Consider the following 26,379-nt stretch of genomic DNA (forward strand, 5'->3'; position numbering starts at 1 on the left):
GAATTCTGATAAGCTATAATAAGGTCTCACAGAAAGCAAGTCTTTCAACTATTTCTCAAGAGCTCTAAGGTTATTTATGGTTCTTATAGCTTGAGGAAGGTGATTGAACATTTTGAGACCGTTGTAAATAATGGAATCTTTAACTAGGGTCGAAGAAGCTGAATCTTTGCCTGGTTTGATACATTGGCTCGTCCAAGTTGTTAAACAAGACCCTATTTTTAAAAAGAAGGCAGATTGTCCCAATGAGGAGACCAACGTTAGGATTCTGTTAGAGGCAAAAAGGACCGACAAGAGTCCCTAGGCTTGGCTTTGCATATGCATCGTATTGCACGTTTTTGTATTAGTAATACTGATTGTGATAAAACATACACTGCAGGAATGGCTCCACTCGAGATTTGTTGGTGTGTATTATTTTGTTCTTGTGTATTATTATTGGTTTCAGCTCCCTATATTTCACACTAAAAACGAACAAATTCGAATTTTAATGTGTATATTCTTTCCTATCGACTAATTTCAAAACCACAGTCCCCAGAGAGTCAAAATGAGCTAAAAACGGTGCGTGGGATGGCGGAAGAACTTAGCGTTAGCTCCCATGCCGGAGGCGAGAAATTTTTTTGGGGTACCGCACCTATTTAAAGCAAAATACGTAATGCAAACGAAAATTGTGTATTGCCGAAAATTATACGTATGAAACTGACCATTAAAAAACACAAAAGCAAGGAAAAAGGGTTGTCTTCGAGTTATTTAATATAAATCAATTTTAATTTTTCATTTTCAAACATAAAATTTAATAAATCTGAAAGAGTGCAAGCCTCTTTCAGATTTGAGTTTTTGAGAAAAATCTTTGATATAGGACGAACATTTTTCAAACAACAAATCAAAGTAGTTCAATTTGAGTAAATCTTCAAATCTAACTTTGATTGCACCATGAAAACCCATAAAACGTTCTACCACATTACCCTCTTTGACATATTTAAAAACGATTGAAAGTTGTGATGTACAGGTAATATCGGTAGTTTCATCAATTTCCCATGCAAAAATAGAAATACTTTCAATCTCCTTGCTTATATTTTCCTTAATAATATATACCACACTGTCTATAAGCTCATTTTGGATGGTTTTTGAGGTGCCCGAAAAAAGCTACCGTTCAAAAAAGTGCCAAATTGTGAATCATATTTGCCTCATAACAATTAAAGTTCTTTGTAATTGCCGCGATTAATCGAATCTTCGGTTTCATCGTGTCCGCGAAAAGCTAATTCTTGGAAACCCAATTAAAGGGAGCCGGTTAACCAATCGCATTAATCGTACCAAATAATATTAAATTCTCGATTTTGTCGATTATCTGACGCTTTAATTGAAATCAAATTTGGTTGAGGCCTTCCCAGAGTTTTAATAATGTAAAATTTATTATCATAAGATAAAGACTTGCAATTATTTGTCAGCAACCAATCGACTATATCGTCAGATTTTTTAATTTCGTCCAACTTACCCATAATACATGGAAAAAATGGAATTTACCGAAATATTTTTCAGTCCCGGTCCGTCACGGCATCCCGTCCGAATAATTAAATAAAAAACAAACGCAGTCGTACACTAACGGAGAACAACTGGAGGCTAGCCTCCTTTCCGCAACTGAAATTACAAATCGGGACGTATGTCGCTGGTTGGTTCGGTCTCGCGGAGCTTGTGTTTTTTAAAGCGGTCGGAGGCTTGGCTCCCTTGCAACGTATGGCATTTATTATTTTGGGTTGATGGTTTATTCGTTATTCGTTCATGGGCGGTGCGTTTGACATTTGTTGATGCAGGATACAGTGTGGTACGTACTACGTAGTGAGTGATATTGTTTTTTCGGGCATATTATGTATTTATATTAAAAATTAATGGTAAAGCAAGTATTTTTAGAAAAAAATAATCATAATTATTTGTCAATATTTTTTAATTTATTGCGATGAATAGCCTCAAATTGTATGGGGAGGCTAAGCTTCCCTTGCCTCCTCTGACGAGCCGTCGCTGATCAAAATTCATGCTCGGTGAAGAAAGTGCATCGTGCACTTCTTCCAATTTATGGGCAGTTACGTCGGCCTACTGAGGAAGCTATTCGGAAGACTAAATTTCGATCCCAGTTTACATTATTGAACACTAAACCACCAAACCGCATACGTAGAGTGAGGACCGAAGAAAATATTGCGGCTGTATCCGCCAGTGTTCGTGATGACCGTGAAATGTCGATTCGCCCCCGTTCGCAGCAATTGGGCCTCTGTTACTCCACTACGTGGAAAAGTTTGCGAAAGGATTCGGTTGTTTAACCTTATAAGTTAAAGCCGGTGCAAGAATTGAAGCCACACAACCTCCTACAACGTCTAACATTTGATGAATGGTCGCTGGCAAAGTTGGAGGAAGATCCACATTTTGATCGATAAATTGTGTTCAACGACGAGGCTCATTTCTGGTTGAATGGATACGTTAACAAGCAAAATTGCCGCATCTGGAGTGAAGACAAGCCACAAGCATTGCAAGAGCTACCGATGCATCCTGAAAAAGTGACTGTTTGGTGAGGATTATGGGTCGGTGGCATCATCGAGCCGTACTTCTTCAAAGACGACAATGGCCGGAACGTTACTGTGAATGGCGAGCGCTACCGTGTGATGACTGACGACTGTTTGTTGCCCAAAATGGAAGAACTGAACATGCCTGACATGTGGTTTCAATAAGACGGTGCCACATGCCACACGGCACGCGAAACAATGGCCCAATTAAGAGCCGCCTTCTGTGAACAGTTTATCTCACGTGTGGAGCCCGTCAATTGGCCGCCTAGATCGTGTGATTTAACACCTTTGGATTATTTCTTATGGGGTCATGTTGAAGCTCATGTCTACAGGGATAAAACAGCAACGACTGACGCTCTGGAAGCCGAAGTTGAAGCATTTATACGTGAAATACCGGTCGATATGTTAGAGAGAGTGTGCCAAAATTGGACCTTGCGCATGGGCCATCTAAAGCGGAGCCACGGCCAACATTTGCATGAAATCATCTTCAAACATTAAATTATATTGATCGTTCTATCGATTCCATCAATTTTTTCAAATTTTTTATGTTGTTTTGAAAATCAAATCTTATACCATTCAAAAAATCACCCAATGGAAGTAGTAATATGTATTTACTTATTATGTATCTTATTTTTAATGATTGATTTTTGATGATTGAATGATTGTTTACTGAGATATTATTTTAAAGTAGACTCATGAAATTGGACAAAACCTTTGAAACAACCTAACATGTTTTGTTCTGTTATGATGGACATTCAGGAAAATTTGGAGGTGTGGATGGGTAAATTTATGTTTTGCCTGAGGTGCCAAACTTTCTACTGCCGGTTGGTTCTTCTCTTTCTAGATTCCATATTTTGCATGACCGTGCAAGAGCGGTAGTTTTCAAAGTCTGGAAAATATCTGAAGTTCCCACATTGTGAAGTTAGACACCTGAAACCAACCACCGTGTATTTCGTGATTCACCAAAGCGTTACGATCAAATTTTTAAGTATGTGTAAACAATTTCTACAAATTTCCATTACGGAATGTTTGTTTATTAGAAGGCAACGCTTCGCTTCTGAGCGAATACGCTAAAACTATCTGGGTTATGTATACATTCGCCACAGTAATAGAGGCAGTTAAACTACTGATAATGTAAACACAAAAAACAAGCGGAGGATACTTTCAAAATCAATAAGGAAGATGTTATTCGGAACGCTGCCCTTTTATCTTAATCGAGATCAGTTCGTCGAGATCGATATTCAAACTGAGTCTAATTACCGAACTAAACCAATTACGTAATGGATCAATTTTTGGTTACGAACTTCTAATTAAAGCCACGCCTGATTTGTACGCAACATCCATGATGGGCTCCGAAGTTTCAAATTGATTTGAAATACGTTTACCTTCGAAATATCCAGAAAATGAATTCCGTCGGTAGGCATGCGGTGATTGATCGGTTTTTTTATCTTAAACGATATGCGATATTCTGCTTCTTTACCTTTTCCAAAGAATATCGGGAGTTTTTCCAGAAATCGAGACAGTCTAGTTACTGTCTGGAAGAAAAAACATCACGGATACTTGAAACCAGAGTGAGGATATCATGAAATCACTACGAAGCATATTATTCGGTCAAATTGAACCAAAAAATAGAAGTGAAGGTACAAAAATTCGCACCCAGCTGAAAATGATAAAAGCGGTGTAAATAAAAAAAACGGAAATGTATCCGTCTGATTCATAATTCTCTACCTATACTAAAACCAATAATGATGAGAGTAGAAGTAAGCCCAGTTGACAGCAAATCGGGGGCGTGCTTATTAATTTTTGAGAGGGTTAAGAATGAAAGAAAAATTCTTAGTACAATTAGTTAAAATATTCATACACATTTTTTATTTATTTCATTAAAACTTTGCAATATCGTAACTTTTTTTCACTATTGGGTTGCAGCAATTGATAAGTGAACTCTTAATAACTATTCTCAAGCTTTCGAGTAACTTAAACTCATTGTCAGGGGTACTAGAAAATACAAATTACAAATTTTTGATAATAGAATATAATATAAATGTAAATGTACAAATTTTCGTCTAATCTTCAACCTCAGATTCGTCACTGTTGCTACCGCTATCATCAAAGTGAATTATGATTGGTTCAATATTGTGTTCAATACGGTTGTCTACGTCTCACATTTTTTGCTCTTCTTTTAAAACATGCTGCATGCATTTCTTCCAGTCTTCTGCAGAAACAGTTCGAATAGCTTCTTGTAGGTGATGTTGCACGTCCACTAATTTAAATGTTCTGTTTTCTCGTGCCACATATCCTTTTACTTGCGCCCAGATTAATTCTATTGGATTTAATTCGCAGTGGTACGGTGGTAACCATAAAACTGTAATTCCATGACTTAACGCCATTTCATCCACTGCGAATTTTTTATATTTGTCTGTGTGTAATTTTGTTAGCTTAAGTAGTTCTGCCTTTAAACTATCTTTGTTATATTGGATGTTCTTATTAATTAACCAATCTTGAATTGCTGCTTTTTTCCATGATTGTTTCGGTAATGGTTCTAAATGTCGACTATGGTATGGGGCATTGTCCATGACGATGACAGACCCAGGTTCCACAAGTTGAATGATGCCTTCAAACCATTTTTCAAACACCTCCGCATTCGTCTCTTCATGATAGTCGCCTGTTTTCTTAGATATAAATATTAATTCACCATTTGGTAAAAATCCACTGCAGAACTATTAGAGAATTGTGAATGAGAAAACCAGGTTAAAAAAACACGCTACGTACACTACCTCAAAGGTGAGCTTTTTCATATTGTGACGATTAAAACTCTTCCAACTTTTTGAATCGTTATATCTCAGAAACGGTGGCTCTTTTTATAGATAACTTTCTGATCTACAATTTATGTCTGAACTGATTTCATGATAAAACTAACCGTTTTGCTGAAAATTTCGAAAAACCTGTTTTTGTTACATTTGACCCCGAGTAAATTTTTCCAGGTATCGGATCGATAAGGATTTTTGAACAATCCTACCAACTTTGAGCTGGGTGCGAGTTTTTTTACCGTCGGATGTCTAAATTGACCATACAAATAGTGGTTCCAAAGTTTCAAAAGCTGCATAAAATCATTTCCATTTGTTTTTTTGTGATATTCTGCCATACTCTACATAATAAATGGTAAAAATTATGAAATTTACTTGTTTCAACCAGCACACTGCTGTTTGGGTCGGATCTGTCCTGCACTGGTGAGAGGTAATATCTCCAAACCGGCCTGTAGGTGATCTACTCGATTCAGCATGGTCCTGTTGTTTGATGAATGAGAAAAAATCTGCAAGACAATCCTCCATGATGTATCTTGCATAAATGCTTGTCGTATATAATTCAGAACCAACCAGAACCAACTGTGCAAGTACGTTGGGACAGATGCAAGTTTCGAAATTTCATTTCGAAAAATCATTTTTTTTTATTCATTATTATTATTTCGATAAACCGTTAAATATTGAGATTTGTTGCGATTTTGGTTAATGACATTTTCAGTGAAACATTTTTTTATTAATTGGTGAAAATATTGGATATGAAACTCAAAACTTTTTGTTGTGTGTTGAATTTACGGAGCAGACTTATTCTCTGAGAAATGAGCGGACTGTAGTTGTGAACCAAACCAAAAGATTATGAAACTAACTGCAGCTGAATTATTGGTCAAAATATAATGGAACTGAATCAAATTTTTAACAATACGCAGAGATAATGGTACATAAGAAATAAGAAGCAAAGTCGTTTATTGATTCAAAAATTTCCTTACATCTAACCATTTTTCTAGAAAAATTAACTGCAAAGATGAATGATTTAAAAATCTGTTTTAAATATCTTATTTCGTTGACAATATGTCGTCTCCTTACGAAAAACAACCCTCAGAAGTCGAAACTGCTTCGAGCCAAGGATTAACAAGGTGTTACCTCCTAGAAGTGTTTTTGTGTCTTGTCAGCTTAATGGATTATTCTGCATTCACAGCCAAGAGGTTAAAAAAAAAGAATAACGAAAATATAATCTTGTGATACATCGTTCATCATTTAACGAATTTATAACTTCAGACTAAAATTTGATGAATATTTTTTCTCTGAGAGTTGAGAGTTTTTTGTAAATAATATGATGACCCAAGATGTTGAATCCAACATTCTAGATTAGCAAGACTAAGTAAATAATCTACCAACCATTGCGGTTATGTACCGTATTTTTGTTACTCACCGTACACATACAATGGAGAATGTTCCTCAATTTGGGTTATTACAGCAAATGCAAGTTTGAACAAAATAAAGTTGAGTTTATTTCATCAGTTTTTCAAATTCACTTCGAAAAGTATTCAAATTGATGTTTCAAATGTTGGGTTTTGATTTTTAAAGGGATTTGTTTCTAATTCACATGTTGGCAACAACGCCTATATCAAGTTGAAATAATTTATACGTACCTAGATATTCTACTTTAAAAAAGGAAAAGTATCTTTATAAATCAACAATTGAGGCAAAATATAAATTATAGTTCAATACCACCTCCACAAGCCACATAAACAACAGTTGTTTTGTCATTTATTTATATAGAGGAAGATAGGTTAGGTGCACAAAATGTCGTATGTCACAGAATGTCTCGGAACTCGGAACAAAAGTAAACAGAACAACACGCCTCTGAAATACGTCATCTTTGTTTGTCTCATATAAGTAACAGATTCATTGTCCTTTATTAGCTATAACCGATGTTGCCAAATGGTGAAATAGAAACGAATCCCTTTAAATGTTGAATGCATTATTTCATTCCTCTTTTTTTAAGTATTGAAATAATTTTTTAAAGAAAAAGGTTGAAATGATAAGTTTAAAATGCGTTGTTTTAGAGCTCTTTTATGAAAACTACTTGATTTTCGTCAGGAGGAACATTCCCCATTATAAAAATTTATTTGAGATTTGTTATATCAAATTATACAACACTGAATGTTTAAAATGAACATAGATCAGAATTGGTCGATCTGATTTATCATTGACATCGCTTGGAAATTTTACCACTCACCTTTTTATTCACATCGCTCGTCTATTCGAAAAAGCATTGCCCTCTGACTTTGTGGTTGTATCCGGAAAGAGACTGGTCCGTTGGCGTGAGGTTAACTATCTCAATTACCATATGTATATCATTTCAGTGCAATAGTAAGCCTTGCTTCCTCTAGGTCAGTTTCACGTAGTCTGCAAAAAAAACGTATCATCAGTAGGTAATTCTATAACCAACCGCGGGATTAAGCAGAAGATTTCAGATTTCGAGACAGGGGTGCATTCAGCAAATATGTAGAGACCAATCGACACGGGGGTGTCCCTTTTATTTAATATTTTGTATTTAAACAGACTAATCTGGTCTAATTACATGGATGAAATATATTCAATATTTATTGTTAAATAATGTTAATATTATCATCATAACATGCATTGAATATAATATCAGGGGATCAAACAAATAAACAAAATTATGTACTGGGCTTCTCAATTATATAGTCTAATCAACAAGTTCAAAAACATGAGAAATAGAGATAAAGGTCCTAAAAATATGAGCGATAGCTCATTCGATTCGGAATCACCTCTAGAAAAATATTTTTTGAAGAATTTCGGTGTAGGTAAAAAATTGCAATTGTTATTAACAAAATAAGATTTAAAAAAATGGTATTTAGTTTTTCGTTAATAACTCAAAAATTATTAATATTTAAGCAATTTTGAAAAAAGCTCGTTGAAGAGAAGGAAATTTCCGATAAAAAAGTCCCGACTCCTGAAACTCTATCTCCATTATTTATAATTTTAATTTGACATTGAAAATAGGGTTCCGGCGGCTGTTACGGCATAAGCGCGCTGCCGCTAAAGAGAGTTTATCAAAAGAAATATTTTTTTTATAACATAAAAATCTAGTATCTTCTTAACATTTGAATGAATCGAGTCCCGTAGTCCCCATTTTTCAAAAAATTATTCAATTTTTAACTAACAAATTTTTTCCCAATCTCCGTTGGCATAAATAATGGGATAAAAGGTATAAATAATTAGCCTATAAATAATTGGCCTATAAATTTTAAACTTCATGGAGCCCTTTTGATATATATATACTTCATACGATCTTGCGATAAAAGTTCATAAAAATTTATTAATTTGTTAATTATGATTTTTTATAACTATTGCAAAATGAAATATCTAAAAATTGTTGATAAAATTTTTTTTCTCAATTGATATTTAGCTGTCTGTTTTCACATTAAACAATGGCAGTTATTAACATAGGATATGAATTTTTTACGTAATTTGTTTATTAAATTGTTTTAAACAAATAGAGAAACTCAATATTTTTGAAAATTTTTTTTGCCATTCTGTTGTCTAGATACCTGAAGTTTTTTTCTTAATTTTAACTTTTAATTGTTTAAAATCGATTTTTTTATATTTCGTTTGTTCAAATAATTATTTGAACAAAAAATCATAATTAACAAATTAATAAATTTTTATGAACTTTTACCGCAAGATCGTATGAAGTATATATATATATATATATATATATATATATATATATATATATATATATATCAAAATTTATATTAAAATTTATAGGCCAATTATTTATAGGCCAATTAATTAGTTAAGAAATAATTTTGCTTTCAAAAATCATAATTTACACTTTTAAATAGATTGGAAAAAAAATTTATTTATTATTTAATTGTTTATTAGTTTAACAATTTGTTATAGACAAATATTGACCAAGGTTATATTTTTTTCTGAAGCAGAAAAAAATTATAAAAACAGCCATATATATATATATATATATATATATATATATATAAATATATATATATATATATATATATATATATATATATATATATATATATTTATATATATATATATATATATATTTATATATATATATATATATTTATATATATTATATATATATATTTATATATAAATTAAAAAAAATTATGGCACTTTTTTATATATAGCTGTTTTTATGATTTTTTTCGTTGGTCAACAGTTGGTTTCGTAACAGCCGGCGGAACCCTATTTTCAACGTCAAATTAAAATTATAAATACTGGAGATAGAGTTTCGGGAGTCGGGACTTTTTTATCGGAAATTTCATTACTTTTTTCAAAATTGTTTAAATATTAATATTTTTTGAGTTATTAACGAGTTATTTTTTTAATCTTATTTCGTTAATAACAATTGCAATTTTTTACCTGCACCAAAATCATTCAAACTAGAGATGATTTCGAATCTAATGAGCTATCGCTCATATTTTCAGGACCTTTATCTCTATTTTTCATGTTTTTGAACTTGTTGATTAGACTATAGATACTATCAATTGTAGTGATTAAATGATATGGTATATACAGTGACATATGCGGAATGACACACCGAAAGAAATTTTGTGGTGATGTCCAATCTACGTTAATGTGTAAATCATTACACATTAGTCGAAGGATGGCTACAAAGGGATTCCTAATACGTATTACGCTTGATATTTCTTAGACCTTTGACTGTGTGTGGCATGAGGGTTTGCTGGCCAAACTTCGATGCTATGGCTGGTCAGATCATTTTTGTGTATGGCTCTCCAGCTACTTGTAAGAACGTTCCCTGCAAGTGGCCGTCGATGGATATCTCTCGAATACTTTCACCATCAACGCTGGTGTTCCCCAGGGATCCATATTGTCTCCAACCCTCTTTTTATGATATATCAACGACGTATTGGAAAAAAAACAAGAATCCAATATATTGCTTTGCTGACGACCGCACACTTGTCTCGTCATTCCATTTGGATTCAAGGACATCAGCTACGGAGGCACGTCTTCACCGGCAGCAGGAAGTTGCATATCTTAATGAGGATCTAGAAGTGATTTCGAATTGGGGTGAAAGTAACCAGGTTCAATTCAATGTCACAAAAACCCAGGCATCGGTTTTCTCCAAGAAGATATATGTCTCCGAACCGAATATAATAATGTCAGATCAGACAATTCCGCTTTCTGCTTCGATAAGTTTGTTGAGGGTTAAAATGGACACCAATATGTCTTGGCACAATCATGTCGTTGGAATTGCAAAAGCTACTTCTCAAAAGCTTGGAACACTACTCCGAACCAGAAAACTGTACACTCATCAACAACTTTTGAATCTTTATAAAGCTCAGATCAGACCCTCTCTGGAGTATTGTTCTCATGTATGGAGCTCTGCCTACAAACATACCCTGAAGTTGCTGGATTCCATCCAGAAAAGAGCCTGATTGGAGACGCGAACATCACGTGGAACCTTGATAGCCTGGATCGAAGAAAGGCTAGGAATTTGTTTCTCTTCTATAGATACTTTCACGGAAAGTGTTCAACTTTAATAATCAACATGAATTAGCAAACTCAACAATGAAACTACCAAGTAATTTGACAGGAGATTTATTCATTACTCACGTCCAATCATACAATTTAACATAGCCCAAATAAGTAGTCGAATATAAAAAGGAGGTAACGTTTTTATCAAAGGAATCCTTTATACAGGAGATTCAGAGACATATTTAACAAAAATATTTAAAATACAGGTACCAGAGAAATTTATTCATTAGTTTTTGGACGTCTTTCAGCTTAGACAGATATTCTCCGCTCCAAACTATACATGCAAACTCTAACTTTGGTCAAACTAAGGAATAAAAGTGCATTTCAATGGTACTAATGTTTGTGAAAGAAGATATTTGTTTCATCATGAATTATGGATATGATTTGAAAGAGAAAAATTACAATTATATGATACATCCAAATCTTTAACTTCCAGTCGCCGCTTCAGGACTTTCCCGTCCATTTCATATTGAAAAGTAATAGGTTATTTTTGACGAGTTATTGATATTTTGCAGCACTTCTCTAAACTGAAGGGGAGTTTATTCGTGCGGCTCCATTCATTATCTACAACTGTTGGTACCCGTTTTGAATACCTTAAAATCATCCGCAAAAAGTAAACATTTCGAAAACTGCAACATCGATGCCAGATCATTAATAAATATTACAAATGAAAGTAGTCCTAGATTAGAGCCTTGTGGGTCTCCTGAACTAACAAGAAATTTACCAGATGTGTTACCATCATGTCTCACTATAAGAAATCTTTTTTACAGACTTTATATTAGCTTCACCTGTATGTATGTATGTATGTTTGTTTGTAACTCTCAAGCTCGGGATCTGTATTATTAGAATTATTGCAGAATTATCAACATTATTGCTTGATCTATTAGCGGACAGATGGCGCTGTACGTAACTATCGACATTATTGCTTGATCTATTCGCGGGCAGATGGCGCTGTATGTAACCTCCTTGATAGGTTGTTCAAAATAGTAAATATAGTTTAAAAAAATAAAAAATACGCTTTTATAGCATATGAAACTAAAAAGTAAAAAATAAATATAGTTTTAAAAAACTAAAAAACACGCTTTTAAAGAACATCGAACTGAAAAGTTAAAAATAAATATGGTTTAAAAAACTAAGAAACATGCTTTTGAAAGAACATCGAAAATCGTATCAACTTGTATTTCATTTTCTAATGTGTCATATGCGTTTTTACTGAAAATACACAAATTTTCATTTATCGATTTATTTGCTACGAAACCGTGCTGTTCAGACAATTATTACATATATTAATGCACTTTCAATTTATTTTGTTTAAATGTATGAATAAAAATATTTAAGTTGATTTCAATATTCTAAGGACAAATGATAAAATAAGTTGAAAAATGTTTTCACACTCCTGTCAGATATAATCCAACGCCCTTCGTGGTATTGGCCAGGGGAGTAGTTGTTTTCTGATAGGTGGCAGTCCATTAACCTACAGTGCAGGTAATTTCAGATTCGCCTGAACGAATTGTTCTTTTAGATGATTCAAGTTGAAAAAATTTTTCAAAATATCTCTCGAAGAACTTTCTCTTTCCCGATACATGTTACTTCTTTCCCAGTACGCCACTGATCTCGAGTATGGTGCAACGAACACTATCAATTAAATTGTTCTACTTATTACAAAGGAATTATTTTTAGGCATACCAACAGCTGCAAATTATTGAATAGCATATTCAATTCGATTTCTCGCTTTAAATTAACTTTTTGTGTAATATGACAATCAAGAACCAGCTGACCAATAGAGTAGAAAAACATTTGAGGGCAAGTCTATATGAATGGTTATTATCACCTGCGGAAAATTTAAATTTACTTTCCGAACTCGGTAAATATATTTGACACAGAAACACTCAACTGACTCCGGAAGGAAAATATAGTCATTAGGTCATATGTAGATATTTCGTTATAAGCTGAACCAGTAATGGGATATTGAGTGCACATCAGTATAGCTTTCAGAATTTCAATAGTACAAGTGAAGCTATATCAACAGTACTGCAATTGGTGTATAATGAAATCAACAGCGGGGAAGCCACTGCAGCAGTGCTTTGTGACTTATCCAAAGCTTTTCACAGTGTCAATCACAGCATATTGCTTCGGAAACTCATAAGATATGGTTTTAGGGACAACAGTCATATTTGGATTAGTTCATACCTTTCTGACAGGAAACAATTTGTAAGAACGTCATCTAACTCGGAAGATGGAGAGATAAATTGTGGAGAACCTCAAGGCTCTGTGTTAGGTCCTATACTGTTTTTGTTATATATTAATGATTTGACCAACATATCGATTACAGGAAGCTTTACTTTATTTGCTGACGACACCACATTAGTGTGGCATGACAAGGACAAAGACAGATTCCATAACAAAATGTGCCAAGACATGAAAAAAGTGTAGAATTGGTTTGACTCGAATCTTCTATCATTGAATATCAGCAAAACAAATATATTAGCATTCAAGTGGAATATACCTGATATCCCCCTAAACAACAACACAATAAACAATAACTCCGCTTTGAAATTTTTGGGAATTTACTTAGATGAAAATTTTATTGCACACATCAACAAAAAATTGGCAGCACTGAGAAATATCTCAAAGGAACTGGGGTTGCTGTAGCGAAAGTAGTGTACTCTGCCTTAATAGACTCTCATCTAAGGTATGGTATACCCTTTTGGGGTGTTTGCAGTAAACAACTTATGCAGTCGGTTTTTGTCTTGCAGAAAAGGGCTATCAGGTACTTATGTAAAACAAAATGGCGGGATTCATGTAAACCCCTTTTTCGAGAACATATAATCCTTACGGTTATTTCAATATTTATATTGGAAACCGTGTCAATTATACTTAAAATTAGGAAGAACTATGAATCTACAGTTACAGCCACAGTTACAGTCAAATGAACTGAGTCTACCAATTTCAAAAACATGTTTGATTCTAAATTCGTTGATTTATAATGGATACAGGATATACAATAAACTTCCCAATGATATCAAAGAGCCTCCTTTCATCATATTCAGAAAGAAATACACAAAACTATTAAGTGATAACGCCTATTATGGCCTACAAGAATATTTTGACGACGCCGTGTAATTTAGAATGTGATGAAACTGCGATTGTACTGTGTGTGAAAAACATATTTTTGTTCGTTGTCCTAGTTCTTGTCATGTATGTATAAATAGTTTATATTTTATTTCAATCATTTATATTTTATACACTTATACTTCATGTTTATATTGATATTTATTTATGACAGTGTTTGTAACAAGAATTTTATTCTTAAACAATAAACATATTATACATCAATCAATAACTATTTACACTTAATTATCACATATGCACTGGATGTGAATGCAACTTCAAGGCTGTATTTTTGGGCCACTAGAATAATAATGAACCCGCAGTCGAGTGAGCTGGAGTCGAAAACTGAGAGATTCGTCATGGCCTGCCTTAGTATGCCGCAGTCGCATGATGGGTATAGAGGTTCCGAACGCAAGGTGTAGGGCCTGCCGCGAGGTGTCCGATGATGTCAGCATGTCCAGCATATGCGGTCTTAGTCTATATCCATCGACATAACGCGGCCAGAAGAGTGTTTTATTACCATCTAAGGCACTTCTACGGTATTGACGAGACACCGGTGTTTCTCTACGCTCCGAGGAATACTGGATCTGCCCTAGAACTATAACCTAGTTCTAAACTCCAGACATTACCAGAAGATGGCAAATGAGACTTTGCTGAAACGTTGTGGAAATAATCTTTGTGAGGGTCAAAAACACATAACACGGTGCGAAACCGGAGCTCATCATAGTTTGTCCGTGAGAACACTATGTCTTAATGATTCAAACTTGAGGTGTTAAGTTACACTCTGTGGGGTATGCTGCGAGCAAATTATAAATTCTGCTTTCGTTATTGTTTGTTTGAGGAACAAAATTATAACTATATTTTTTATGTATTTTGTCTATACCAATATCCATTGCCACCGAACGTGAAGGTCTGTAAGTGCTAATAAAACATATTGTAATGAATCAGAAGCCGCCCCTGACCGATATGTCGGCCAGCGAACAAACACATGACATCACCGCAAAAGGAATGCAGTCGACAACCGCCGATTAAACTCTAGTTGAGTACCGAAACGACTATAGAATTCTAGAACGATCGTTACCTATATATAAGGCCAGCTTCTCGTCCAGATAGGGCAGTTAAGTTCAGAAAGTGAATCGAGCGGCTAAACAAGGAATTCAAATAGTGGAAATAAGTTAAGCGTCAGTTACTAAGTGTTGTAAATAAATTAGTTTGTGATAAGTGAAATGTGGTTGGAAATAAATTTGTTCAAGACAGTAAACTGTTTAATTTGTTTGGTTTGGACTTCCATTGTCTAATATGGTATAAATTGATTTGAAATCCCTGAAAGAATTTATACAAAATTAAAAAAGATTTGCTGAAAAATAACAATTATATCAAGCAAAGAAACTGAAATTACAATGAAATAAAATCAATCAAAAATTGAACTATTAACACGAGGTACAATTAAAAATTGTTAACAAGAAATGAAAATTCAAAATTAAAAAATTCCAAGCTAAGTTACTTCACGACGTTTCGATTGTTAGTATCCACAATCGTCTTCATCATCCGACGACATTCAAATCTTAGTATTTATACCTACATTGCCAATGCCTATGATAAATAATTTGGTACCTACGTTGTCTATACCTGGGATAACCTCAATTAATAGCAGTATATCGATGAACATAACAGAAATTTTGGATAAAATGTAGGCTTTGAGAACTGAGTTCTAGGTTCAGGAGATGACTATTGTTTAGAGATCAAGCTGTTCGTTGAGGATAATAGAATTGGGATTTTTCTTTGACTTGTTTATTTCTATAGATTCCAACAAATTCCCTTTATCGCATGTGCGGTGCATTTTTAAATTATCTTTATCTATTTTATGTTTCCAATTTATAGTGTATCCTCAGTGAACATTAATTTCCACAAAGTAAACAAGTCGTCAATCAAAGAAGTCATATTAATCGGATAATTAACCATATCCTCCTCTATCTTTTCCCATGGTAAAGTGCTAAATTCTTCTGCGAGAACAACTTGAGTGAAGTGCCAGGATAGTTGAAACCATCTGTACATTGCGAAGTGTGCTCGAAACAAAGTGCCCTGAAGAGGGAAATGACACCCCTATCATTAGCGAAACTGTAAGATCGTACCCGTTTTCTTTCAATGGGCAGATGTTTGAATGGAGAGCCGCAGGTGTTAGAGCTCTATAAAAAAAACCCGATTAACACATCGATGAAAGTACTCAATTTAGAGATAATTTTCAATAATGAACATTACTGTGTATACCTCATAAACCAACAGCTGTCCGAAAGTTTCTGCTTTTCGTTCGTTAATTATAATAATATGTTTGACTATCATTATGACGGGTGATTTTTTGAAAGGTATAGGATTTGAGTTTCAAATCACAAAAAATTTAAAAAAATTGATGAAATCTTTATTGGAATCGATAAAACGATCAATATAATTTAATGTTTGAAGATGATTTCATGCAAATGTCCGCGGCTCCGCTCTAGGTGGCCCATGCGCAAGGTCCAATTTTGGCACACTCCCTCTAATATATCGACCGGTATTTCACGTATAAATGCTTCAATACTGGCTTCCAGACAGAGCGTCAGTCGTTACTGGTTTGTCCCTGTAGACATGAGCCTCAACATGACTCCACAAGAAATAATCCAAAGGCGTTAAATTACACGATCTAAGTGGCCAATTGACGGGCTCCAAACGTGAGATAAACTGTTCACCGAAGGCTGCTCTTAATGGGGCCATTGTTTCGCGTGCCGTGTGGCATGTGGCACCGTCTTGTTGAAACCACATGTCAGGCATGTCCAAGTCTTCTATTTTGGGAAACAAAAAGTCGTCAATCATCACACGGTAGCGCTCGCCATTCACAGATAATGTTCCGGCCATTGTCGTCTTTGAAGAAGTACGGCCCGATGATGCCACCGACCCATAATCCACACCAAACAGTAACTTTTACGGGATGCATCAATAGCTCTTGCAATGCTTATGGCTGGTTTTCACTGCGGAACGTATCCATTCAACCAGAAATGAGCATCGTCGCTGAACACAGTGTTTCCATAAAAATGTGGATCTTCCTCCAACTTTGCCAGCACCCATTCACCAAATGTTAGACATTGTGAGAGGTCGCATGGCTTCAATTCTTGCACCAGCTGTATCTTATAAGGTTTTACACCCAAATCCTTTCGCAAAATTTTCCACGTAGTGGAGTAACAGAGGACTAATTGCTGCGAACGGCGGCGAATCGACAAATCACTGTCATTATGAACACTGGCGGATACAGCCGCAATATTTTCTTCGGTCCTCACTTTACTATGCGTGTTGGTGGTTTAATGTCCAATGATGTAAACTGTGTTCAAAATTTAGTCACAAGGTTCCGAATAGCTCCCTCAGTAGGCCGACGAAACTGCCCATAAATTGGAAGAAGTGCACGATGCATATTCTCCAGCGAGCATGAATTTTGATAATAAAATTCAATAATTTGCAAGCGTTGTTCATTCGTAAGTCGATTCGTGGTCAAACTGAACAAGTTTGACAATGACACGATTCACGCGTGATCTGTGAAAAACAGTGTTGCCAAAAAGACACCAACAGAAAAATCACTCATTACATGTTATGCCTTTGGTCTCAATTGGCAAATGTTTAAATTTTTTTTTCCATTATATATATGTATATATATATATATATATATATATATATATATATATATATATATATATATATATAAAAGACCTCTCACTTTTTTATGATATTGGAATCGGTAAACCTATATTGAGCTTATTTCTGGTATTTCGTCGTGGTGAAATGAAAATTTCCGTCCTATATTTTTTTTGCATTAGACATGCCATTTCCAAGATAAGTATGGAAGGTATGGTCAAGTTTTTATGCCATCTGAATAAAGGTCGACAGGAATCCCTGAATCCAAGTCTACACATATTTCCAACTCCTCTTTTTTGTAGTACAAACACCCTGACAGAAAAGCATACTGATTTTTTTTTACATAGCTTATTTATGTGACCTTCAAAATCCAAATTTTTATCAATTTGTAATCCCAGAAATTTTACTGACGTTTTGTTTTCTATCAATTGAGTACCCAGGTATATATCCAGTATGGGGCACTTGAGGGTGACAATGCTAGGTTTTGAGATATTAAATAAAAGTTCCCTTTCATTCTTGCAATGCCAAAATAATGTAGTGTCATCAGCGAATTGGGTCATTTCTGCAGTTATATTAATGTGGGCTAGGTCGTTAATATATAACAAGAAGAGAATTGGGCCTAGAACCGATCCTTGTGGAACACCACAAGTAACTGTCTGGAGATGGGATATGTTGTCCGGGAGTTTAACTTTTTGAGTACGTTCTGACAGGTATGATCTGAACCATTTCAAAGATATATCTCTAAAGCCATACACTTCTAGTTTTTGCAGCAGAATTTCATGATCCACGCAATCGACAGCTCATCCGTTATTCGTGACTCACCCAGTATACTCATAACAGCAAAAAACTTTGATAATCGATAAAAATACCGGTGACATCTCACAATGTGATAACAGATGAGTTCAAAGAACAATGTACAGGGTGACGCATGACATGAGTCAATCGCAGGAGAATTCTGGGCAGAAGAGAAAGCTGAATCCGCCTTCGTCACGAATCACTGACGAACGACGCGGTTTTTCGTTTATTGCCGGGATTATTACCCAATATGTAACCTTCCGAATTGGGAGCTTGTTCTCTGAAACGTTTCTTGATTACGTTTCGTAAGAAGTTAGGTAAGTAATGGATTCTGTTTCTTGTGAGGCTTCTTCCAACGAATCACCGTTTATTCACTCCGAGCTTTGATAACGTGATGTGAGAGTGAAAATTATTATTTCAGCACATTTGATATATAGATTTCATCTGCCATTAATTATACAGTGCATTTCTTTGGTGGCCCCCTCTTATATTTTTTGAACGGGTCAACTCAAAAAATTGAAATTTGTGATAATGAAATCAATAATAAATAATAATAATAATAATAATAACAATGTTTTTTCATGAAAGCTCGAATTTTTACAATAATTGAAGTACATATATATATATATATATATATATATATATATATATATATATACCTATATGTTACCGTTTTCGAAATAAAAATTAATTTCAATTTTTTTCTTCGAAAATCATGACTTCTAAAAATGCCGATATCTTTTAGTTAAGAAGTACTATGATATCGAAATTTGGTTTGGAGTTAAGTGATACTTGGACACTTCCCACACGTCAGCCTAATCTCCGTTACTTCAATACAGGGTGGTAAAAAAATACAGTTTTTTCGTTTGCTTGAAAAAGTTGCTGAAATTTGATTATTTTAAATGGAACACCCTGTATATTATTGAAAATTCGGAAAGCTGCTGAAATTTGCTTTCTTTCTATGTATATCATACCTATACCTAACTAGTCAAGTTTCGGACTTATGAACATTTATTTGTGAAAATGTCCCTTCAGAATGGTATTTCCATTCGGTATTTGGTAAGCAGGCCATGATTACTATTTGACAGTAGCGTTGTGACATTCTCCTGATAATATCGACATTTTCGTCACTTCAGAAGTTGCAAATACCTTCAAAACGATGGAACAAAATGTTAGATCGAAGGTTTTCACCTGACAAATGAGACTTTGTCGAAACGTTGCGAAATTCATTCCCACCGAGGATGATAATACACCACACGGAACAAACCCGAAAAATCATTTCATCATATATATATATATATATATATATATATATATATATATATATATATATATATATATATATATATATATATATATATATATATATATATATATATATATTATTAACAAACGGAACATTAGTCTAGTTCACATGTACTTTTTTTTGTAAAATTTTTCAGCCCTGTACAAAAATTACGACCAAGGTGTCATTCGATTCGTATTTTTGCCTAGAAAGTTTAAGGAAAGGTCCGAAAACGGGCCGATAAAAATTACAAAAGTTTATAAATTATAAATTTGTTAATTAATAACTTTTTCTGAATTGAAAATTAATATAAAAATCCCTATAATTATTAAACTAAAACCCTGGCATTTTTTCCTTTGGTAATGTTATCCCTAATAGGCAAAAAAATAGATTACCGTTGCCAAAATTATTTAAATTGTTATTTTCTATTTTTTTATTGACAATTGAAAATTATAATTTTATAAAAAATACATTGCAATTTTTTTTCTAATTTTTTATTGTTTTAATGTCTCATGGCTAAAAACTAATTAATACTATTTTTTTTATTTTTTACAATTATTGTTAATGAATTTATTATAAACAAATACATTGTTTATAAGCAATTCGAATTTTTTTTTGCATTATGTTAATGGAAAAAAATCATGATTTTTAGAAAAAAAATGGTTTCTTAAAAAAATTTCTTTGTTGCTAAAAAATGCGTTTGTTAATTAACAATCGTTTTTTGCAACTAAATATTAAAATTAAGGAACCGTTTTTTTTTAATCATAAATTCTATTGTTCTTTAAGGTTTTGAAAAAACTTATTTTTTATTCTGTTTTTAATTGTTTATTTAAAAAAAATTGTTATAAATAAATTTTTTTTCAATACTTTGTTCTATAATAAAAGTAACTAGGTATGTGTTTTTTTTTTAATTTATTCTATTTTTTATAAAACTTTTAATATTGTGATACCTTGATACTTGTCTTTTTCATTCGCTCCTTCGCTTTTATAATTATAATAACTTTCAAACTATTGCAGTTATGATAAATATGCTTCAAGTCTTTTTTGTTCATTATGAATTTATTAACAATTCAAGCCTTTTATAACTTTTGTAATTTTTATCGGCGCGTTTTCGGACCTTTCCTTAAACTTTTTAGGCAAATATACGAATCGAATGACACCTTGGTCGTAATTTTTGGACAGGGCTGAAAATCGAGTACATGTGAACCAGACTACATTACAATGATTGCTTTGGAGGTAATATTGCCAGAGCTTCAAAACACAGTTCATTAGTACATACAACTTCAAAGGGTTGGTATCCAAAGAAAATCTATTATATTCATATTCCGATAGTTTTTCGATGACAACATTTACTGTGCGACCTTTATTAGAATAAATTCCTATCAGAAAACCCCAAAAATGATTGCCAACTCACCCAGTGTTCCGGTTGAAGGTATGCCTCAATGATTACAAAGCTACACACGTCCTCCTCAATCCCCGACAAAATTGTCAGGGGGCGAGTAATGTGTCTGTCTGGCCCAACCAGTCATTGTTTGCAAATATCGGTTATGACTGGCCTTCAGGAAATCATTTTTGAATATCCGGATGATGCATTAGCTTTTCTCATAAGAATAAGTGACTACGTGACTGTGTTCAAGTTGAATTTTTGATTTTTAGTTGAATAAACTCACAGAAAAATAATGTACTCCACCTGATTTTCATATCGTCTAGTCAATTATATCTCTACCGTAAAACAGTGAATAACCCCTACCTACCCCTAGGGAAATGGGAGTGGACAATCTAAATGACTCATTCTCACCCCTACACAACTATATTGTCAATTAGTCACATACAACAATGAAAAATTGTTTATTATTTAGTGATCCTGAATGAAAAAACTACGAGCGATCTCATCCTCACACACCTATACTGAGGACTTTTGTTGAGTCTCTGAACAGATGTTTCCGAGTTTTAAAAACAAACAAAGGTCACGGGAAAGCTAGCAATCGATTGACATTTCGGAAAAACTAATAGATTACAAACTGTTCGAAGAGGACTCACCATTCGAACAACTGGAATGACGACTTGGCAAACTGTCCTGCACTAACAGTAAATCACATACAGGTAGGTAAACAAGGATTTCTCGTCCGTGGCCGCGGAAAACTTTGATATTATGTAAATATCCGACGGGACTACCTCTCGAGTTGCTTATAATCAGTGGGCGATAAAAAGTACTGTTGCTTTGCTGGTGTTGATCTTCGTCTTTTGTTTTATGTGCGGGACGGCCAACGCGCTGCACTTGGGAAACCTCCTGCAACCTGCAGCCGCGATCGCGAATTATTTTGATAGCGCGGTATCTACTTTGCGTCGACGCTCTCATCTTTGCGGCGTTGCCAACGGTAATTTTTTGAAGTATTCAGCTATACCGTTACACAGTAGGTAATTTGACCCGAAATCTTGGACAGAAATAATGTTTTGCACTAACAATAATAATGTTTTCATTAATGACGTCCGATTAAGGATATATAAAAGCAAATAACTTCATATTTGATTTTTGTAAAAAACATTTTGAAGCAACGTTCTCAGTGAAGCATAAACAGTGTGATTCTGATATAAATTGAAACGTTTTTTCATCAGGGAATAAATAAAAATAATTGAATAGTGCATAATATGGAGAAGAGAGGGGATAGTAGGTGAGTAAATAAAAACAACCACCATATTTTGGTGGACGTTATTGCTCTTGTTAACAAAACGTGTAATTAATTCTAACTTAACCTCAAATAAATGACTTTCCGTTGGCCGGAAAACGTTGGCCGTGGATTAAATTAATTTGGTTAATGAACTTTAGAGAAAATCTGTAAATAGTGATATTATTTTTCAGTATTAATCAATTCCGTTTTCATTTCTACTATACACATACATACATTTGAACAATGAACTTGAAAAAATAATATACTTAGAATTTTATTTATTTATTTCATTTAAATGGCTTCTACGCCATTTTGTTAGTCCCTTCGCTTATTTTCAACATGCCTAATTTTTAGGTTTTTAACTTTTTTTCATGTGGTGGTAACCCTAATAGTTGATGTCACAAAATATGAACGATATACTACTATGAGACTATTATGAAAATATATAAATATAGTTTGATACATGGTCCAAGAAATTTAAACCATACTATGAAGATAACACTTCTTTGACGGAATCCGAGATCGGAAATATCAAAAAATTGAAGAATATATGAGAAAGGTGATATAAATAATGAAACTTGTAGTGTTTCATTTTCTTTTTTAGGTCAGTTTTAATAGATTTGAATTCGCATGAAATTATGCACTTTACACTCTCCGGTTAGTTGCCAATTCATCTTCATCATCGTTTGAAAAAAAAAAAATGTAATTTATTTGAATTCTAGAAATTATACGTAAACCGGCAACACAGCTTATTGCCAACCGCGATTGCGTGTGTACATGCTGTCGATAAACATTCACTGGACCGGAATATATATGTAGAACGTTTTTCCTTTTTTAATTTCACCTTTGTAGGAAAAAATTAATTGGACCGTGTACTAATTTTTCCTGGTCTTCATATATGTGACAGACTTGACTTGACAGTCAATTTAACATACTCTCATTGGAGTTTTAATGAGAATAGGTACTTCAGAAAACCTTCGGTATTTTCTTACCGTATACAGGGTGTTTCAAATTCGATCCTCTCCACTGGGATCTCGGAAACTATGAGAAATACGAAGATGGTTGAATAGGGGCAAAGTTACTTATTTACCTGACTAACAATATGCCGTTGAGAAAGTTCTGAAAATAAATTGCAGTGCCTCATTGCCACTTTTTCCCTGCTACATAATGGTGTTTTCAGATTTGCTATCCAAAGTTTCGTATTCCGGCCACCATCATCAACTTTATTTTTTCTTGTAGGCGCTATATTGAATTCTTTCTGATTTGAAGATTTTACCTTTTCGAAGATGTATCATAAGTTATCATTCTTTTTTGAAAAATTGTAAATATTGAAAGAAGTTGATTCTTATCATAATAGGCTTTTTGATGTTTCTTTCTTGACTTTTCAATTTGTTACACTCAATGACATTTTGTTATTGTACAAGTCATTGAATTTTTGGCGAAAAATGGCTTTCACGAATGAAGAAAAAAGAGATATGATACAAATTTATTACAAATACGATAGAAACAGTGTTAGGACATCGGAAATGTATTTAAACTTGTATCCCGAAAGACGACAACCACATCGAACTATGTTCAAGTTATTGGATCAAAATCTCATCGAGTTTGTTTCATTTGAAAGGCTGAGGAAAAATACGGAGACAGAATGGATCAGGAAACTAAAGAAAATTTGGTAAATGAGGTATATATGTATGAGGTAAATAAAATTTAATAATTTGCAGATAAACAAGAACCCTGGAAAATCTACACGTTAAATGTCCTCCGAAATGGGTATTTGTCATACAAGTGCTTGGAGACATCTCAAAAAAAGCGGTTTAAAATATTACATACTACACATTGCATAATAAGAAGACCTGATTTTCCTGTAAAACTATAACAACATCAGGTTTCATTATGATAGCGCTCCCCCGCACACACTACCAGACGAGTATTTAATTACCTGACTGAAAGGTTTGGTGATGAATGGATAAGAACTAATGGGCCGGTGAGGTGGCCAGCAAGATTTTCAAGAGTTAAGTATTATGGATACATTCTTATGGGGTACACTGAAAAATAGAGTTTATGGTCAGAGGGACTATCAAAATATTGAGGACCTTCAACACAGCATTTTTAGATACTTCAGAAGTTTGAGGAGGAGCTAAATTATTCGTCCATAATAATATTCGAAGAAGGGCACAGGTGTGTTATCATGAACAAGACCAGCGTTTTGAGCATTTGCTGTGGTTTACTTTTGTCTTTACAATTTAGTTAATTATTATTATTTGTTCAAACTTCTATTTTCATTGAAAAGGACACAATGTTTAGTTTAGGGGAGAGTGGGGTAATGACAGTCAAGGGGTAATCGTGGTCGGTATAATATCTCGGTAACGACGGTAACGCAGATCGCTCTGATCGGTGCTGCCTGCTTGCGGCACGATCTCGAACTACTACTCGAACGCGCGCCATCTTGGCAGTCGTCGTTTGGACGTTAAGTGAGTTGGAGTGTTTTTATGTTGCGCCTCATTAGAAAACCTGTCGTTTAAAGTGCTGTTTTCACACGTTTCACTGTTCCCGCTGATAAACCAATGGTCACACAGTATCAAGGTAAGCCCCATTACTATAACCATTGCTGTTTATGAAGGTATTATAACAGGTTGTTGCTGATTTTTTCTTGTGAAATAAAACCATGAGTTCGGGGTAATGGTAGTCGTACTGTTTGGGGTAATGGCAGTCATTATGTCAACTGACCATCATTACCCCATTCGTTATCAATTTTTGTTTTGTATGTTTCGAATGGCGAGGAAGTATATTAGAAAAACTGAAAAAGCTAAATGGACAGCAGAAGACCTTAAAAAAGCTAAACAGGCTGTTGATAATGGCTTATCAATGAGAAAGGCCGCGGAAAATTTTGAAATACCCTTTAGCACATTACAAGTCCGGTTAAAGAGCGGTACTGATTCTGACCCACGCTTAGGCAGGAAATGTGACTTTCCTCCTGCCCACGAAGAAGCTCTAGCTGATCATGTAAAGACACTGTCTAAAATTTTCTATGGAATTACAGCAATAAAGTTAAGAAAAATTGCGTTTGAATATGCAGAAAAGAATCATTTAAAACATAGGTTTAACAAAGACACTAAAATGGCTGGTTTAGACTGGATGTATGGTTTTATGCAAAGACACAAGATAAGTGTTAGAAAACCTGAAGCCACAAGCGTAGGAAGAGCTGTAGGGTTTAACAAACAAGAAGTCAATCGTTTTTTTAGTAATTTGGAAGAAGCAGTTGATAAATATAAGTTCAAGGATACAAACATATGGAATGTTGATGAAACAGGGATAACGACAGTGCAGGACTCTGGTCTAATTTTAGCAGAGAGGGGGCAAAAACGTGTTGGCTCCATTACCAGCTGGGAAAGAGGCAAAAACATTACCGTTGTATGTGCCATGAGCACAGGGGGGTCCTACGTCCCTCCTATGTTCATTTTTCCAAGGACGCGTATGTCCCAGTTGTTGGAAAAAAATGGGCCACCAGGATCAATCTACGGCTGTTCAAAGACTGGATGGATAAATGAAGAGCTGTTTTTAACTTGGTTACAACACTTCGCTGAATTTACTCACACAAGTGTAGAGAACAAAATGCTTCTCATATTAGACAACCACAGCACACATTGCTCCGCTGAGGCTTATGCCTTTTGCAGGGAGAATGAAGTGGTTATGGTTTCCTTACCACCGCATACATCGCATAGGCTTCAGCCTTTAGATGTAGTATTTTATTCACCATTGAAATCTGCATATAAGAGGGAGTGTGATTTGTTCATGAAGTCTAAGAACTTAGTGAAGATAACACCATATGATGTAGCCGAGCTTTTTAACAAATCTTACTCATTAGTTGCTACCATTGCTAAAGCAACAAGTGGATTCAAAAACACTGGGATACATCCATTAAATCCGGGAATCTTTACTGATGAAGACTTCTTGGTAGA

At 34.2% G+C, this 26,379-nt stretch overlaps 1 protein-coding gene across 2 annotated transcripts in view; it reads right to left on the reverse strand.

Annotated features, from left to right (window-relative positions):
- LOC111513507 (transmembrane protein 198) overlaps window positions 1–22,049 on the reverse strand; it is a 39,504-nt gene extending 17,455 nt beyond the window's left edge. Inside the window, exons 1-3 of one of the 2 annotated variants that reach the window (XM_074169347.1) lie at window positions 21,792–22,049; window positions 7,584–7,753; window positions 5,726–5,856 (exon numbers count right to left, since the gene is read on the reverse strand). The gene's annotated coding sequence lies outside the window, so the exon portion shown is untranslated. The remainder of the gene's footprint in view (window positions 1–5,725; window positions 5,857–7,583; window positions 7,754–21,791) is intronic. The other variant, XM_074169348.1, reaches the window with a different exon arrangement.
- Between the last annotated feature and the right edge of the window lie 4,330 nt (window positions 22,050–26,379).

This window comes from Leptinotarsa decemlineata, unplaced genomic scaffold (genome assembly GCF_025532065.1).
Source record: "Leptinotarsa decemlineata unplaced genomic scaffold, Ldec_3_MD MMD2_P_RNA_scaffold_5, whole genome shotgun sequence".
Taxonomy (NCBI): Eukaryota; Metazoa; Arthropoda; class Insecta; order Coleoptera; family Chrysomelidae; genus Leptinotarsa; species Leptinotarsa decemlineata.